Below are 16,887 nucleotides of genomic sequence, written 5' to 3'. Positions count from 1 at the left end.
GCCATCAAGGTCTGCAGGGAGAGGCAGATGGAAGGTTGGTCTGAATGGACAATTTCCTATTTGTTGAATTGATCCTTGATTTTATCAGCAAGCTCACGTTCAAAAAATCCCATTGTGAGATATAATAGATGACACCTGATACTAAAAATCCACATACCAGCCTGAACAGTTCAGAAATTAATGCCTGCCGTAACACCGGGGGATTTGATAATGAAGCCAGCTCAATAGAGGTCAAGGGGAAATGATATTATGTGTGCTCCCCTGCGAATCCATGTAATCCTATTGCTTTTCCCCAGATGTTCACTCCTGGCATGTGCAGCTGCAATGTGATCTCAGTGACTTTCATAGGAATCTTGTTGAACAATTCTGCACTGACTTGTAAAATTGTTTATGGGTATAATGGGCATAGTTTATGTCTCAGGTCCCTCTGTGCTTTGAGATCTAGTAAAAGTGATGCATGCTTCCCAACCCATATTCCTTAATTGTCCAAAGCACTCCCACGAGTTCTTAGAGTTCTGAGAAGGACTTATTGTATCAAGGCCATGTCCGGTTTCAGACTTTGGCTTCCTCTAAATTTATGTTGCCATTGCAAAAGCTCTTGTGCGTGCTAGAGCATAAGATACATGGGGGAGAAAGCCAAGAACTGGATCTTGAGAGGGAGGATGGGCTCAAACTGGGAAAGGATTGGCTGGCTATGGGGAAGCACTAGAACTTTATACCCAGCTGATAGCATGCAGTGTTGGTAAGATCTCCTGAAGAAGGGAATGGCAACCCTCTTCAGTATTCTTGCCTAGAAAATCCCATGGACAGAGGGGCCTGGCAGGCAGAGAGTCGGACACGACTCAGTGACTGAGCACACAGAATTTTAAAGGAAGTGAAACCCTTGCCAACACTGTATTTTTGAAAGATTAGTATTGAAAACTATAGGGAGGCAGCGGAAAGGCAATGATTAGGAATTAGAACAGTGGTAGTTTAAACAAAAATCATGGTATTTTCACTGTGTTTTAGGAGTATTTCTTAGGTTCTACCTCCTGAACAGATCTATAAGATCTTTGAGAAGATTGATTGCCTAATTCACTTACAAATTGTCTTAAAGCTAATTTTGGACTTTGCATCTAGTAAGATTTCTGTAAATACTGAATATATGAAATGGTTGTGTTCACATCCACGGTGAGACATACAGGCCAAAGTTAATATGTGGAAATGGTTGTTTAAAGCCTTTCCAATGTTCCAATCCAAGTGGTCCATATCCTCTAGTTTCTTAGGACTCCGTTTTTACCAAGTTCAATGATAGACATCACTGTCTCAAAATATAGACATTTCTCTAGCGTTCTTCCTCTCTCACCAGGAAAAAAAAAAAGATGTGGTTGAGGAGCAGTGACGAAAGGCAACTGAAAGGCTGATTTTTTTTCTGAAACCCTTTTCCCTCATCTCGCCCAGCTTCTCAGGTCTCAGCCTGTCTCTCCCTACAATTTCCCTGTGAATTTGGTTCTGCACTCTGCCCTGGGCTTATTGGATTGAATGCCCTCAAAAACCAAATTCTGCTCCACCAGTGAGTCCTTCATTGCCTCAAGCACCATAAGCCAAGGCTTTTGTGTGTAAGACATAGTCATGTAATTTTACTGGAAAAAGAAAATTGATTATAACAAAGTAAAATAGCAACTGAATGTTGGACCATGGTAGTCCCAAGACATTGTTCATTCCCAAGTTTTGAAAAATTATAAATTGTTTGGATTACCATTACATATGAGAAACTTTAGTTAATAATTTCCCTTCATCTTCTTTCCAGATTCTAGTCTTCTTTTGGCTTTAAGATATAAACTCCAACATTTTCTGACTCTATTATAAAGACTTAAAAAATTTTCTTTCTCTAAGCTTTTTTTTTTATCTATTGTGAATTATGAGTAGGATTTCTAGTTAAAATACAGGACTCTATTAAATTTAAATTTCTGATGAACAGCAGATAACTTTTAGTATACAACTTTAGCATGAGATATATAAGTAGATTAAAAGTTACTAAATCTGAATTGAAAATGTAATAGGATGTCTTCCATTTTTAACAATTTCATTGATATATAATTAGCATACCATGTAATTCATTATTTAAATTTAAAATGTACAATTCGGTGGATTTAAATGTCTTTACAGATTTGTACATCTATCACCATCATCAATTTTAAGACATACTGTTACTTCAAAAAGAAACCTTGTACCCCTGAACTGTATCCTCACAAAACTCACCATCATCCCCTGACCTAGAAATCACTATTCTATTTTTTTATATAGATTTGCCTATTTTGAATATTTTATATCCAAATATTGGAATCATATGTACAACTTTATGACTGATTTTTTTCACTTAGTGTAACATTTTCAAGGTTCATTTATATTATAGCATGGGTCAGTACTTTTGTTTTATTGTAATAATATTGCCTTATGGATGTACTGCATTTCTTTTATCAGTTCATATCACTTGACATTTGATTTATTTTCATTATCTTTTTCTTTACCGTGAGTAATGCTGCCATGAAGTTTTGTGTACAAGTTTGGACATGTGCTTTAGTTTCTCTTGGATGTATACCTAAGAATATATAAGTAGTGACTTTATATTTAACAATTTGGGGAACAGCCAGGCTGTTTTCCAAAATGGCTGCACCATATACATTCTTGTCAGCAGCGCATGAAGATTCTGATTTCTTCATACCCTTTTTAATAACATTTATTGACCCCCCCCCCTTTATGATTTTGATTTGTGTTTTCCTAATAACCAATGATGGGGCTTCCCAGGTGGCTCAGTAGTAAAGAATTTGCCTCCCAGTGCAGGGGACATGCTATCTATGGGCTCGCACAGAGTCGGACACGGCTGAAGCGACGTAGCAGCGACAGTAGCAGCGACAACAGCAGCAGCAGGGGACACAGGTTCTATCTCTGGGTTGGGAAGATCCTCTGGAGAAGGAAATGGCAACCCACTTCAGTATTCTTGCCTGAGAAATCCCGTGGACATTGGAGCCTGGTGGGCTATAGTTTATGGAGTTGTAAAGAGTGGGACATGACCTAGCAACTTATCACACATATGCACAATAAATAATGATGGTGATCTTTATATATGTTCATTGGCCATTTCTGTATTTTTTGATGAAATATCCATTTGGAGCTTTTGCTTTTGTAAAAATTTGGGTTATTTATCTTTTTATTATTGTTTTACATATATTAAGTTGATTTTATGTATAGTTGTATATGTATGTGTGTGTGTGTGTATCAGAAGTATTACTTGCAAAAACTTTTGTATGTGTGGCATCCTGTACTTTTATTTGCTAAATTGTATTTCTCAATTGTGTACCAAAGGGCATCAGCTTTATATAACTCAAAAGGCCCTAGAAGCTGTTTTTCCAAACAGAGGAGCCGTGCTCACCCTGAGAGGCATTCTGTCTTCCTCCCAGGCCTGCTGACTCCAGTTGTTATTTGTGTTGGTACGGGGAAGAGAGCTGTTCTGCACATCAGAGGATATTTAGCAGCATCTCTGGTCTCCAGCTACTAGATGCCTGTAGTACACTCCGCCTTCCCAGCTGTGACAACAAAAATGTCTCCAGGAATTGCTGAATGTCACCTGTTTAGGAGATGGCAGCAAAAATCACCACCTTTAGGAACAGCTGACTGAGAGCTATGGACTAAACAAGTCCTTAACATCCACTTATTTAGTAAATGGATACCTATTAAGGCAGTATGTTATAGATGCAAGGTTAAGTTTGAGAAGAAATGGCTTGGAGGGGCATGACTAAATACATGGAGGCCAGCCACACTGAGGGGCAGTCCATATTCTTCTGGGTCCAGATATGAAATGAGAGCAGTAGTGAGGTGGGGGTTTTAATCGGATAAATTACAACAAGAAAAAAATTTTGAAGTCCTGATGATTGGAATGATATATGAATAGAATAAAGTAGGGGTCTTGCATCATGGTTACTGTCTGAGCAGAAGCTGCTTTAAATCCTCAGGATTACTGAAAAGTGTGTCCCTAATTCATAGACTGTTTCTGAGGTTTGGCTTCTTAAGGCCTCTTCTGCTGTCGGGAGAATGACCTTCACATGGCCTGCTCACAGACTTTCAGGGGCAATTGCTAGTTAAAAGCCAGCATCTTTCTCTGCTCTCTTGGAAATGAGTATGCTGTTAAGGATTTCTCAATGGTTTTTTGATTGTACCCTTCAAACCAGTGCTAAGTAAAAATACATTTTCATTTTTCCAGCATTTCTGAGCCATACAATTACTACTTAGTTTAAAAAGAAGACTGACTTTTCTAGGAGATGTTAAAAAAAAGTTGTTGTCAATTCCAGAAAATGCAGAGAAACTGTCACTCACCATTGTCACTATATATTTGACTAAATACCCCCTCTTTGTTTTGGGGGACCACACGTCCCATGTGACCCAAGAATGACCTGGTTTGCCTTCTTTCTGGCATCCCATTTGGTTTAGTATTTGTTCTGAGTGTTTTAACTTTTCAAGAAATGTTACTAATCATAGAACATATTATAGGTGATTGTCTTACAAAATGGAACAGGATTACCTCCCTCTTTATAAAGATGCACAGTGCAGGGACTTGCTGATATAACACAGTCTTCCTGGACACAAAGAACTAGTTGTAGCTAATTCCTCTGGCTTTGGGTATCTATGAGAGAAGTTTGGGGTGAAATTATCCCTCCCTGGACACTTGGAGCATTAGTCAGTTCTGTGAGGTATGCTAAGCCTGCATGGTACAGAAGAACGCAAGGTCACAAGTGTGAGAGGGGTTGGAGTGAAGCATGAGAAATTATTGCTTTGTGGTTTGTGAAGTAGGTGAGCGTAACAACACTCCAGTTGTTGAATATATGGAATGTAGCACAAATGCTGTCAGTACAGTGGTTTTGCTATTTATTGTATGGCATAAGTCTATGATTTTTTAAATTTAGTTTGTTGTTTGACATCACTTCTTTTTTAAACAAAGCTCTGTAGTAGCAGTTATTCAGAAGTTCATGCTTAAGGAAATTCCAGTTGCTAAGAAAGTTGATGGTATACATGTAACTTGTACAGAATGTTGATCAAGATTTACCATCACCCTTTGGAGGTGTGGTAATATAACTGTCAGCACAAAAGCCAAGAGATTCAAATCTACAAAAGAAACACCAACATCTACTTGAAAAATTATTAGTTATTTTGAGACCATGCCTGAAGATGCCAAACATAATTAGCTCTGAAGCATGACTCTATGTCAAATGGTTGTTCTGCTAAATTAATTTTACTCATTTTTCTATTGCAAGTATTATTATACATTTAAAAAAAGTTAAGCTATAGTAATTGCAAATGTCTTGGCTTTATTAACAGAGATGATTTGCAAGCAGGTAAAAAGATGCCAGTTTTTTATCTGTGCTTTCAGATGTTTTAAAGAGCAAATTAGTTACCACCAGTAAGTGGAATTTCATCCAATTCATGGAATTAAGCTAAAAGTCCTGAAATTCCTTCCAAATATGATAAATTATCTCACAGTAATTTGAAATCAGCAAGAAATTTAGTTTACTGAAGTTCAACATAGAAAAATGTAGAAAAAAAAATAGTTTCTTTTTACAGTGGTAATCCACATACAAATTTTGAAGAAGTCTTGTATCCTAGGAAAGCAGTGTTCTTATTAAATTAGGGAATCTAGGAAGCAGAAATAGACTGATGTACACAATTCATAATTGGGTCCAACTAATTTTCGATCATCGACCAATAGAAAGGAATGCTATACTTGTCAAAATTTACAAATATGTTAAATAAAATCACTTTGGTGCCAAAGCTAATGCATTATAAAATATACATTGTAGCCTGTTCGTCCTGCTTTCTCTCTGCGATATTCATCAATAGTCATTGTTAGAGATCTTGAGCCTTTAAAGAAATATTTTGTAAATCAACCTAAGTATCCTTCAGTCACATAGAGGTTTTTTTGGTAAACATGTCTCCTGTTTTATTACAAAAGAAAAATTCATTTGCAGTTAACAGAAAAGAATGACATTGAAATACATCCCTGCAAAAACAAGGGAAAAACTGAAATAATTAAGCAAGAATCCAAAGATTATATTATATTGATTTTTATAATTATTCCTTGTTTTTAAGACTATCATGACACAGGGTAAAACTTTGTTGATGGAATTTTATTTTTAATTAGATAACTATAGGATATACTATGGGCTTAAAATTATATATCTTGGCTTAGTGAAATAGTTAAAGGGATGATAAAGAGAGAACTTTTTGTTGATTTGTGTCTTCTAATAATATTTAGTAAAGAGAGCCAGTGTAAACTTGAGCAAAAAAATACACTAATGAAAATAGTTGAGCTGAAACATTTGCAGAGTAATTTATTGTGCACATAAGAGGATTGGCTCTGAACTTACTTGAGCTCCTTCAATGAAAGTACTTTCTTAATTACAATTATTATGGTGGACAATAGAGATATCAATTGAAATTATCAGCAATTTGGAATCAATTATCCATAAAATGCAACCTATACATTGTGGTGGTGGTTTTTCAGTCACTCTGTCGTGTCCAACTTTTTACGACTCAATGGACCGCAGCACGCCAGGCCTCCCTGTCCATCACCATCTCCTGGAGCTTGCTCAAATTCATGTCCATTGCGTTGGTGATGCTATCCAACCATCTCCTCCTCCGCTGTCCCCTTCTCTTCCTGCCTTTAATCTTACCGAGCATCAGGGTCTTTTCTAGTTAGTTGGCTCTTCCCATCAAGTGACCAAAGAATCAGAGCTTCAGTATCAGTCCTTCCAGTGAATATTCAGGGTTGATTTCTTTCAGATTGACTGGTTTTATCTCCTTTCAGTCCAAAGGACTCTAAAGAGTCTTCTCCAACACCACAGTTCAAAAGCATCAATTCATCGGCCTTCAGCTTTCTTCACAATCCAACTCTCACATCCATAACTGGAAAAACCATAGCCTTGGCTAGACGGACCTTTGTTGGCAAAGCAATGTCTCTGCTTTGTAATATGCTGTTGAGGTTTGTCATAGCTTTTCTTCCAAGGAGCAAATGTCTTTTAATTTTGTGGCTGCAGTAGCCATCTGCAGTGATTTTGGAGCCCAAAGAAATAGTCTCTCACTGTGTCCATTGTTTCCCCAGGTATTTGCCATAGGTTCAGATGCCATGATCTTTGTTTTCTGAATGTTAAGCTTTAAGCCAGATTTTTCACTCTCCTCTTTTACCTTCATTAAGTGGCTCTTTAGTTCCTCTTCACTTTCTGCCATAGGTGTGGTGTAATCTGCATATCTGAGGTTATTGATACTTCTCCAGGCAATCTTAATTTCAGCTTGTGTTTCTTCCAGCCCATCATTTTGCATGATGTGCTCTGCATGTAAGCTGAATAAACAGGGTGACAATATACAGCCTTGACATACTCCTTTCCCCATTTGGAACCAGTCCATTGTTCCATGTCAGGTTCTAACTATTGCTTCTTGACCTGCATACAGTTTTTTCAGGAGGCAAGTTAGGTGGTCTGGTATTCCCATCTCTTTAAGAATTTTTCACAGTTTGTTGTAATCCACAGAGTCAAAGGCTTTAGTATAGTCAATGAAGCAGAATTAGATGTTTTTCTGGAATTTTTGTCTCTAGAATATATACATGCTAATAGGTGATTAAATATAATGATATATTTTCAAAGATACATTCTTCAGTATACCAGTGATGTGATACTAGAAACGGATATAAACAAAATTGATTAATTCATATGAATATATGCTAAGAATGATTATTTTGATGTCATTATTTTTCAAACATCTGAAAGTCTTTTATCATATAACAAGAGGAGATATTTTGTCATATTTTATGAAGAATTTAACTCTTGAACATTGTTTGAATAGAAATATTTTATGTATACCAATGTAATCTAATTAATTATTTTATATGTAATTATTACAAAGTATATCATTTATTTTTGGCCCACCATTTCACTCTCAAAAATATCTCAATTTGCACATTAAATCATAGAGTCACTATCTCTGATTGTTATGGCAAGGCTATCTGTCTACACATTCACATATGCACATGCGCTCTCAACAAATAATACAATTTAAAAAAATAGCTTACAAGTGCTTTTCCCCTCATTAAATCAATAAATTATAAAATATTTGGATTTTTATGATGTGTTCAGGTGCTCCCAGGCCTTTCACAAAAGATAGGAATATGAGATGCAACCTTTATTTATCAAGGAGCTATCTTTTAGAGAAAATTATAGACACTATATAACAAATTTATCTCAACAAAAAATAATTTTATCATGGTGTGCAAAGTGCTGTATTAGAAATCTGTGCTCGGAGTAGCTGTATACAGATGATAGAGTAATTAATTATTCTAAGAACATGAAGGTCTATTTGGGGAACACATGCTGGATGAGATGATGTTTAAGCTTCTTTCCTAAGCAATTCCCAGGCATGGAACTATCAAAAATAAAAGGAAGGGAGTTGTGCAATAACATGGTTGCATTTGGCTTAAAGTACTCGGTGTTAGAAAGACTGAAGAGATAATAGGGGTTCACATCATGAACAGTGCTGTATTACAGTGTAATGGCTGTAGGTCTTTTGTTTACCACGTGTTCAGAAAGCTTGTTCTTCTCAAAGTGTGTTTTCCAGCAACATGAGTTCTACATGGTATAAATAATCCTTATTATATAAAGAAAACAGAAAAGTATGGTTCTGTGGTCAAACAAGTGTAAGGCAATGCTTGGTAATAAAGGTTTAAAGATAGGTGCAGCCCTTGTTCTTGCTTTTGTTTTCCTAGCAATGCTTATCAGAGCCTCCCATATTCCTGTCTGCAGTATTATTTATTTTAGCACAGAATACTTTCTTTAGGTAGCATCTCATGGAAGTAGAATGCTACCAAAGACTTTTCAGGGAATCCAACTCTGAATGGAAGGAAATATTTAAAGGATTTTTGATAAGTGAATGTAAATCAGAGTTTGCATTTTAAGTGATAAGGCGTTTTTATTGGAGGGTTGTGGAATTTCTGAGTTCCCCAGTTAAAACTACATACCATGACTACAATTAGGGGAAAATGATGATGTTAAGAGAGAAATGGAGAAGGTCTAGAATTATTTTATGTTTAGTCACATCAGTGGGAATGGAGAGAACCCTTATGAGAAACTGTGTCTGGGAAAAGGCAGATTGTAGTGGGCTGGATCTTTATGTAGAGCTGGACCCCATAAACACTACTGAAATGCCTAAACATAATTTGGGTGAAATTATGTGTATTTCAAAATTAATATATTGCTTTGGAAGGCACCTGCATGTTTCCTTTAAATGATGAACTCTACATTCTATGCTTAACCTAAATATAGTTTACAAGAATTCAATGTGCAAATCTGTTTGAAAATCTATTTTTTGTAAACTGACATTCACAGCTGTAGCACTTCTGTATTAGCCAGTACAGTTTGGACTTAAATAATCTTTGAAATCCCCTGATCTGAACTGTTCAATGAGCGGTGCTGTGCTTTCTTTGTAAATGTTGATCCCAGGCTCAACCTACTTTCAGCACTCAGTGTGGTCTGTCCCAAGTTCTGAGCTTATTTTGCTAAGCAATCAATCACAGTCTAATAATTGATCAGTCTTTCTGTGCTTCTTACCAAGTAGACATATCACTCGGGAAGATTTTGTAACACTATTTTCATGAAGTCTGGATCTACTGAGGATTTGATGGATTCTACAAGACAAACAAAATGACTTGTGGGCTACTTCAGAGTAGAAAATAGCCTTTGATAAAAGTACCAGAAGTTTGAGAAATTGAAGCTGAAAGGCAGCTCACTGAAACTAGCTAAGGGATAGGGGGATTAAAAAAAAAAAAAAAAGAATGACATTGTTTTTCATTAGACAAGGCTGACTTAGACTAGAGCTCTTTCTCATAAGAAATAAATTTTCACTCATATAGAGTTAGGGGTCAAGATTTCTTTAATTGGCACATATTTCTTTGTTTTTATACTTTTTAAAGAAAATACATTTTGGGAGATGGGAGCAGAGAATGACTTTGACTTGTAACTAGGAAGTTATGAAGAATTTTGTCTGCATTTTGCTATTTTCAAGAGGTTAAAATTTTGCCAATGTAGTGTGGACTGAGTTTTACTCTTGCCTAGATCCAGAGATAACAGATTAGTGACTTAATTACCTAGTATTAAATTGTGATAGAATAGTTTACCATGTCGGTGGAGCATAAACTTTGTGATCTGGAAACTCAGAGTTATTAAGTTCATAGAGTTTTTATCAGGGTCTAGCATGATTTGCTGATTAGTCAGAGGAGAGCATGGAGAAGGCAATGGCAGCCCACTCCAGTACTCTTGCCTCGAAAATCCCATGGACAGAGGAGCCTGGTAGGCTGCAGTCCATGGGGTCACTAAGAATTGGACACAACTGAGCAACTTCACTTTCACTTTTCACTTTCATGCAGTAGAGAAGGAAATGGCAACCCACTCCAGTGTTCTTGCCTGGAGAATCCCAGGGACGGCAGAGCCTGGTGGGCTGCCATCTATGGGGTCACACAGAGTCGGACATGACTGAAGCGACTTAGCAGCAGTAGCAGCAGCAGCAGAGGAAAGCATCAAGGTTGCAAAGGCACTGTTTGGGATCCAAGAGTCCTTAGTTAGAATGAGAATTATTAGATAATTAACTATAAGTTTATTTGATTAAACTATCAATGTACTGATTAGACAATTTATAAAGAATTAAGAATTATAACAGTTTTTGTTGCTAAAGATTATTAAAGATATCATATGACATCTCTGATATGTGGAATCTAAAATAAATGATACAAATGAACTTACAAAACAGAAGGAGACTCACAGACTTAGAAAACAAACTCATGGTTGCCAGTGGAAAGGATAGTTAAGGACTTTGGGAAGGTCATGTACACACAGCTATATTTAAAATAAATAACCAACAACAACAACAACAAAAATACCCTGACTCCCCAAAAAATGGCTGACTCCCAAAAACATGGGGAAGCAAGCACTCTGAACTTGAAATCAGAAGACCTAGGAAACAGCTTAGAACCCTACACTGATTGACAGTGTAAAATCTTCTTGGAGCCTCTGGTTACTCATTTGTAAAATGCATGTGTCTTCATCTCTATTAGTGTGTTCTGGCTGCTGTAATGAAAATTCCAGAGTAGGTGGTTTATAAACCACAGAAATTTATTTCTTACAATTCTGGAGATGGAAAGTGGGGATCAATATGCTATCAGGTCAGGTATCTGGTGAGACCTGCTTCCTGGTTCATAGATGGCTGCCTTCTTCCTGTGTCCCCACATGGTGAAAAGATGGAGGGAACTCCTTGATGTCTCTTTTAAAACAACACTAATCTTATTCATAGGGCCTCCACCCTTATGACCTAATACCATCATTTTTGAGGTTAACATTTCAACATGTGAATTTTGAAGCATTTGAAAAGAAAAAACAACAGCAACAACAGATTATCAAGAGCTCTTTCTACTCATCCATTAAAATCCATCTTCCTTAAAAAAATTAAAGTCACAAATGTTTTTCTGGGACTCAGATTCATGATTATGATAGGATTTATGGGCATATGGAGAGCGTTACTTGGGAGTTAGAGAAGATAAAACTCACGGCCATGAGGTTGTAAGATCTGTAATGACTACTTTCATCCATATTACATTATTTAAGTTCATAATGTTTCCAAGAGGCAATTTTTACATCTACATGTTACAGATTAGCAAGATGAGGCTCTGAGGCTTTGGATGACTTGTTCATTGAATTGTTCAACTTCTGCATGCCAGAGGTCAGAACTCAGTGTCTCCTGCAATCTAGCTTTCTTACTGATAAATCATGGTAACTTCACCTAGCAGTGGGTTCGATTTTAAGTCAAAGAGTAAGATTCTCTGGAACCTCTTTTTAGTGAGAAAGATGAGATAACTCAACAAAAGAATGCTAAGATATTGCCCAAGGAGGCAGTACATTTCTGTGGAAAGAGGCTTATATTGGTCATTCAAAAATGACAGTTCCTGTCTTTATTTTATAAGATATTTTCACCTTGTGATTATTTAAGCCACTCGGAGACCCAATTTCCTATCCCTAGAGTGGTTATAACCACCTGGTCCAGAGTTGCATTAAGTGGTTTAAAGAGTAGATTAGATGATGAATTAATAATTGTTTTACATCTGTATTAACATTTCATAGTCATGCTTTTATTCAGGCATGACTTGTTTTTACAATGGGAGTCTAAGGAAGACCTCTTTCCTCACGGATGGAGCCGTCCATAGTGTACTGGTACTGCTTACTCTGACAAATCTTTTCTTTTTGCTGTAAGAAGAGAATGCCCAGGTGAGCAGCCAGTCCCAGGAGGAGGATGAGAGATGTGGAGTGATATCAGTTTGCTCAAACTTGACATCCCAGTCATTGCCATCCTAGATGAGGTGAGAGAGCTGCCCCCAGCAATGTAAGCATGCCCCAAAGCAACTGAAACCAAGTCTCAGTTATGGGGAACTAAGCTCAGTAACAGTCAATATTTAAAATCCCTAAGTAATACTTCCTTTTTATATTAAAGCTTGCATATGAAGTGAAAGGCAACATTTGGATAACTATATGATAAAACAAGAGACTTTACAATTACTTTTATGTCTACTCCCTTCCAGTGGGAGCATTTCCTTTAGATTCCCCTGTACCTAGAGCAGTTTGGGATGTTATTGCAGAAATAATGGGCTAGGAAATATAGCAGCTTCAATACTGAACTTCCACTTGAAATCTATCTCACTGCACACATCTCTAGGGCTCAGTATAAAAATATAAGACTAAGCATGTCTATGACCTACAATTTGACTTGTAAGTGAGAACAGTTGAGTCATTTAAGAGCTTTTCCTGTGGGATCATGGCAACTGGGTTCCTTTGGGATAGGTTAGGCAAGGGATTTGATTTTTAATTGTAAATCTCCTTTCAGTATAGATTTTGTAATGTTTTATTTGCCTCTGACAACATACACACTTCAGTATTTCTTAAATTATTGTTGTAATCGTAATAAGTAATGATGTTGTAAATCTCCCTTTCAAATTTTAGAAGTAATTTTGCCAAAAACACTTCTAAAATTTCTGTGCACTCTTTTTTGTGGTACTATCTTTCTAGCAACAAAATGAATGAGCTTTTCCTTGAGTATAAAATGTAACATTAACTTTTAAATCCCGTTCCTCAGTAATGGATTTTGAACAGCCACCTTGCAGGTAGAATCACAAATGTTGCAGTGCTCCTTTTGAAAGCTTGTGTTCTGACCAGCCTCCGTTCCTCACAATTGCTTTCTAACTACAGAATTGCTTATACAGTTTGAACTGCGTCAAATTTCTTTGTCTACCAGTTCTTGATTAAGAATTGCAATGATGGGGATAAGAAATTTATTTAAGAATACCAAGGTCATTTATTTTTAAAAATTGAACCCTGTAATAAGTATCAGCGAATTTAAACAAACAAACATTGGACAAAGAACCCGGATGCCTCTGCCTGGCTCTATCATCAACAAGCTCTATGAATTTGTCTGTTACTTTGCCTCTCTGAGCCTTGCCTGCTTTACATGTATTATATTGAAGCATGCCTGGCATGTGTTGAGTGAAAAAGTGAGACAGAATAGTATTTATACTTTAAGTGTGTGATGTTATTAATATACATGGGCTGCTGAACCGTTTGTGATACTAACATTAGGAATATATATATATGGAAGTGAGTCTTTATAACATGAAAGTATTCACTAATGTATTAATACTTATATAATCAGCCTTCACTGAATATCTGTCTCTACTTAACCTTCCCAACTTATACATTATGTCTGTGCAAGTCATCTCTAGTTGATTTCCAGCTGTTATGTCAAACAATACAATATAAATGCAAGGGAAATCAATCATAAAATGAAACTGCAGATCTTGCAATATTTCATGGATCCTCAATAGTAATATTGGATAAATAATCAGATCACACACCAAACTATTGACAGTCAGGTACTGAAAATGAAGAAAGAAAGAGTGAGGGCAAGAGAAGGATGGGAGACAGCAAAACGATAATGACCGGACTGGACAGCAATAAAAGTCGAATATGAAGAGATGAAGCAAACCTTTCGACATATCGTGGTACTACTAATTGTTTTTTGTGTCTTTGTTTAAGTTATTGGTAATTTAAGATCTGGCTGGAAAAGACAAATATGAGGTAAAGATGACATACAATGCAGTTACAAAATTTGTAAAGAAAAATTACACAAAAATGTCACTACTTGGGGTCCCCAGGTTTGCTTAGGTATATAAACATGGAAACAAGAGGAGCTAAAGCTGAAGGAATTGATGGAGTAGCACTGAGTGAATTGTTAGCAATTCAGACTCAAAGATTGATTTATTAAATACAAAGAACAACTGGAAATAGAAATGGAAAGAGTAATTGGCCTGTGGTATCAGCAGTGTGGGGACAAGGAAGACCAGATAGTAATCTGGAACCTGGAGATCAGAGACAGTAGCCCACCTATTTTTTTTTTTTTTAATCACTTATGGGATTCTTGAGCATGATAATGAGACCATGCTCTGCAAAGTTTGTAATTTAGAAACTAGGCAGATAGAGTATATTTAAGGTTGAATTTTTCTGTCTAGTAACATCTACCAAGTTCTCACTTTCTATTGTGGGAGCAAATAAGAAAGTAATTATATCCATTTTGGGACATCTTAACAGGCCTAAATGAAAAAGATTATTGCAGGGTTATTACAGCTTTCTGGCCACACCAGGGGAGCCATCCTTGACTCATGTAAGCAGTATTCTGGTGCCAGAAGAGCCTGAACAATGTGTTTTGTTTTGATTCATTTGCTTTTTCGTGTTGTCTGTTGGTCTTGGTTTTGGTTGGACAGTGCTGGGCTCAGTTATCTAACATTTGCTCCTTGTGTGACTGAGTAAGCCTCTTAACTGCGTCCTGTATAAAATGGTCTGATAACAGCCCTCTACTTATATGAAGATTAGATGACGTGATATATGTAAGATGTATAGTATGTAAACATGTAACAGGTGTTTATGGCTTTATTCTGTATTAGACCCAGGGGAATAGAAAGTTTGATAGCAGATCAGCAGCAAGATACTTATTAGTGAGTCTTGGTGTGGATCCTCAGCTGCTTGAAATTGCTCTTGCCCATATGTGCAGAGATGTAGTGAGAGCTGGTTCTGGTGTACAGCCGGTGAGATACCGAGCAGTTTCAAGTACTCCTGGGTTCACACAGGGAGGCGGGGAGTAGACACAGCCAGACACAACACTTAGTCTTGTACAGGAAATATAGGCAAGATTAATTTTCTAAAGAGGAAGATTTTTTCTTTAATTCCCTTTGCACCTGTTCCTCTGCTTGGGCTTCTGTTACATTAAACTCTAAAATAGCCATTATCACCATTTGTTACAAAGCTGATGTAGAATAATTGAGCGTGTCCCTGGAGAAATTATACAAACAAATTCCCTATTTCTGTAAAATTATTCAGAGTCCAGACAGGGATTCCACATGCTCCCCCACTTTCTCATCAGTGTCAGTTAGTTTTCTGGCTCAGGTACATTTATGACATCAGGGGAGGTAGGGATGGTCGGTGGGGTGGAAGCCAGGGTGCCGGTAATGGGGAAACTTGGCATTTTCCAGAGCAATGTCATACTCAGTGTTGATAGAAATACGCAGTATGATTCAGCATTTTTTGGTCACTTTTTTTGGGGGGGCGGGGGGGATAACTCAGTGGGAAACAAGCTGAGATAATATAGGTTGCTGCTGCTGCTAAGTCACTTCAGTCGTGTCCGACTTTGTGCGACCCCATAGACAGCAGCCCACCAGGCTCCCCCGTCCCTGGGACTCTCCAGGCAAGAACACTGGAGTGGGTTGCCATTTCCTTCTCCAATGCATGAAAGTGAAAAGTGAAAGTGAAGTTGCTCAGTCGTGTCCGACTCCTAGCGACCCCATGGACTGCAGCCTACCAGGCCCCTCCGCCCATGGGATTTTCCAGGCAAGAGTACTGGAGTGGGGTGCCAATGCCTTCTCCTAATATAGATTAGAAGAGACAGAATCCAGGAAAGAAGGGAGATATGAAGCAGACAGAAGGAAAAACAGGATTGTGTTGCTGGAAGTTCCAAAACATGGCTTCCTTCAGCTAAAGCAATTTCCCCAAAGACGAACCAGAATGCGAATGATCTGAGCTGAAATGTTCCAGTGGCCCTTACAGCTGGGATTGCTTGTTTGGTATTCCCATTTCCTTCTTAGGTCTACTTCTTTCCTATGTACCCGGTGGCTTTACTCAGAAAACAAGACAGTCACAAAAGGGGATGGAAAAAACATGGGCTTATAAGGAAGAGTTTGCCCTGGTTTTAAATCCCTCTTGAACTTAATAATGTCTCCCCAGAATACAACACAGATTTCACTTTGTGTTTTAGGTCCTCACCTCTAATGATACTTACTTCCTTGGGTTGTCACATAAACTAACTGAGACAAAAAAGTAATAAACGTGGAACTGTGACAGACCCAAAGTTGGGAACATCAGTTAGGAGTTAGGTGCATGTAATACCTATGGCAGTATCACTTCCATCAGATTAAAACCAACAGCACATCTTGGAGATGCTTGGCAGGATTCAGTTCATTTCAGTTCAGTCGCTCAGTCGTGTCTGACTCTTTGCGACCCCAGGAATCGCAGCACGCCAGGCCTCCCTGTCCATCACCATCTCCCGGAGTTCACTCAGACTCACTTCCATCAAGTCAGTGATGCCATCCAGCCATCTCATCTTCGGTCGTCCCCTTCTCCTGCTGCCCCCAATCCCTCCCAGCATCAAAGTCTTTTCCAATGAGTCAACTCTTCGCATGAGGTGGCCAAAGTACTGGAGTTTCAGCTTTAGCATCATTCCTTCCAA

General features: G+C 37.6%; 1 protein-coding gene across 1 annotated transcript in view; it reads left to right on the top strand.

Moving 5' to 3' along the window:
• Positions 1-16,887, top strand: part of NRG3 (neuregulin 3) — a 1,234,309-nt gene that overhangs the window by 709,868 nt on the left and 507,554 nt on the right. The window lies entirely within an intron of this gene.

Source organism: Budorcas taxicolor, chromosome 5 (assembly GCF_023091745.1).
Source record: "Budorcas taxicolor isolate Tak-1 chromosome 5, Takin1.1, whole genome shotgun sequence".
Taxonomy (NCBI): Eukaryota; Metazoa; Chordata; class Mammalia; order Artiodactyla; family Bovidae; genus Budorcas; species Budorcas taxicolor.
The sequence above is the reverse complement of the archived record's forward strand: the minus strand, read 5'-3'. Positions and strand labels throughout refer to the sequence as shown.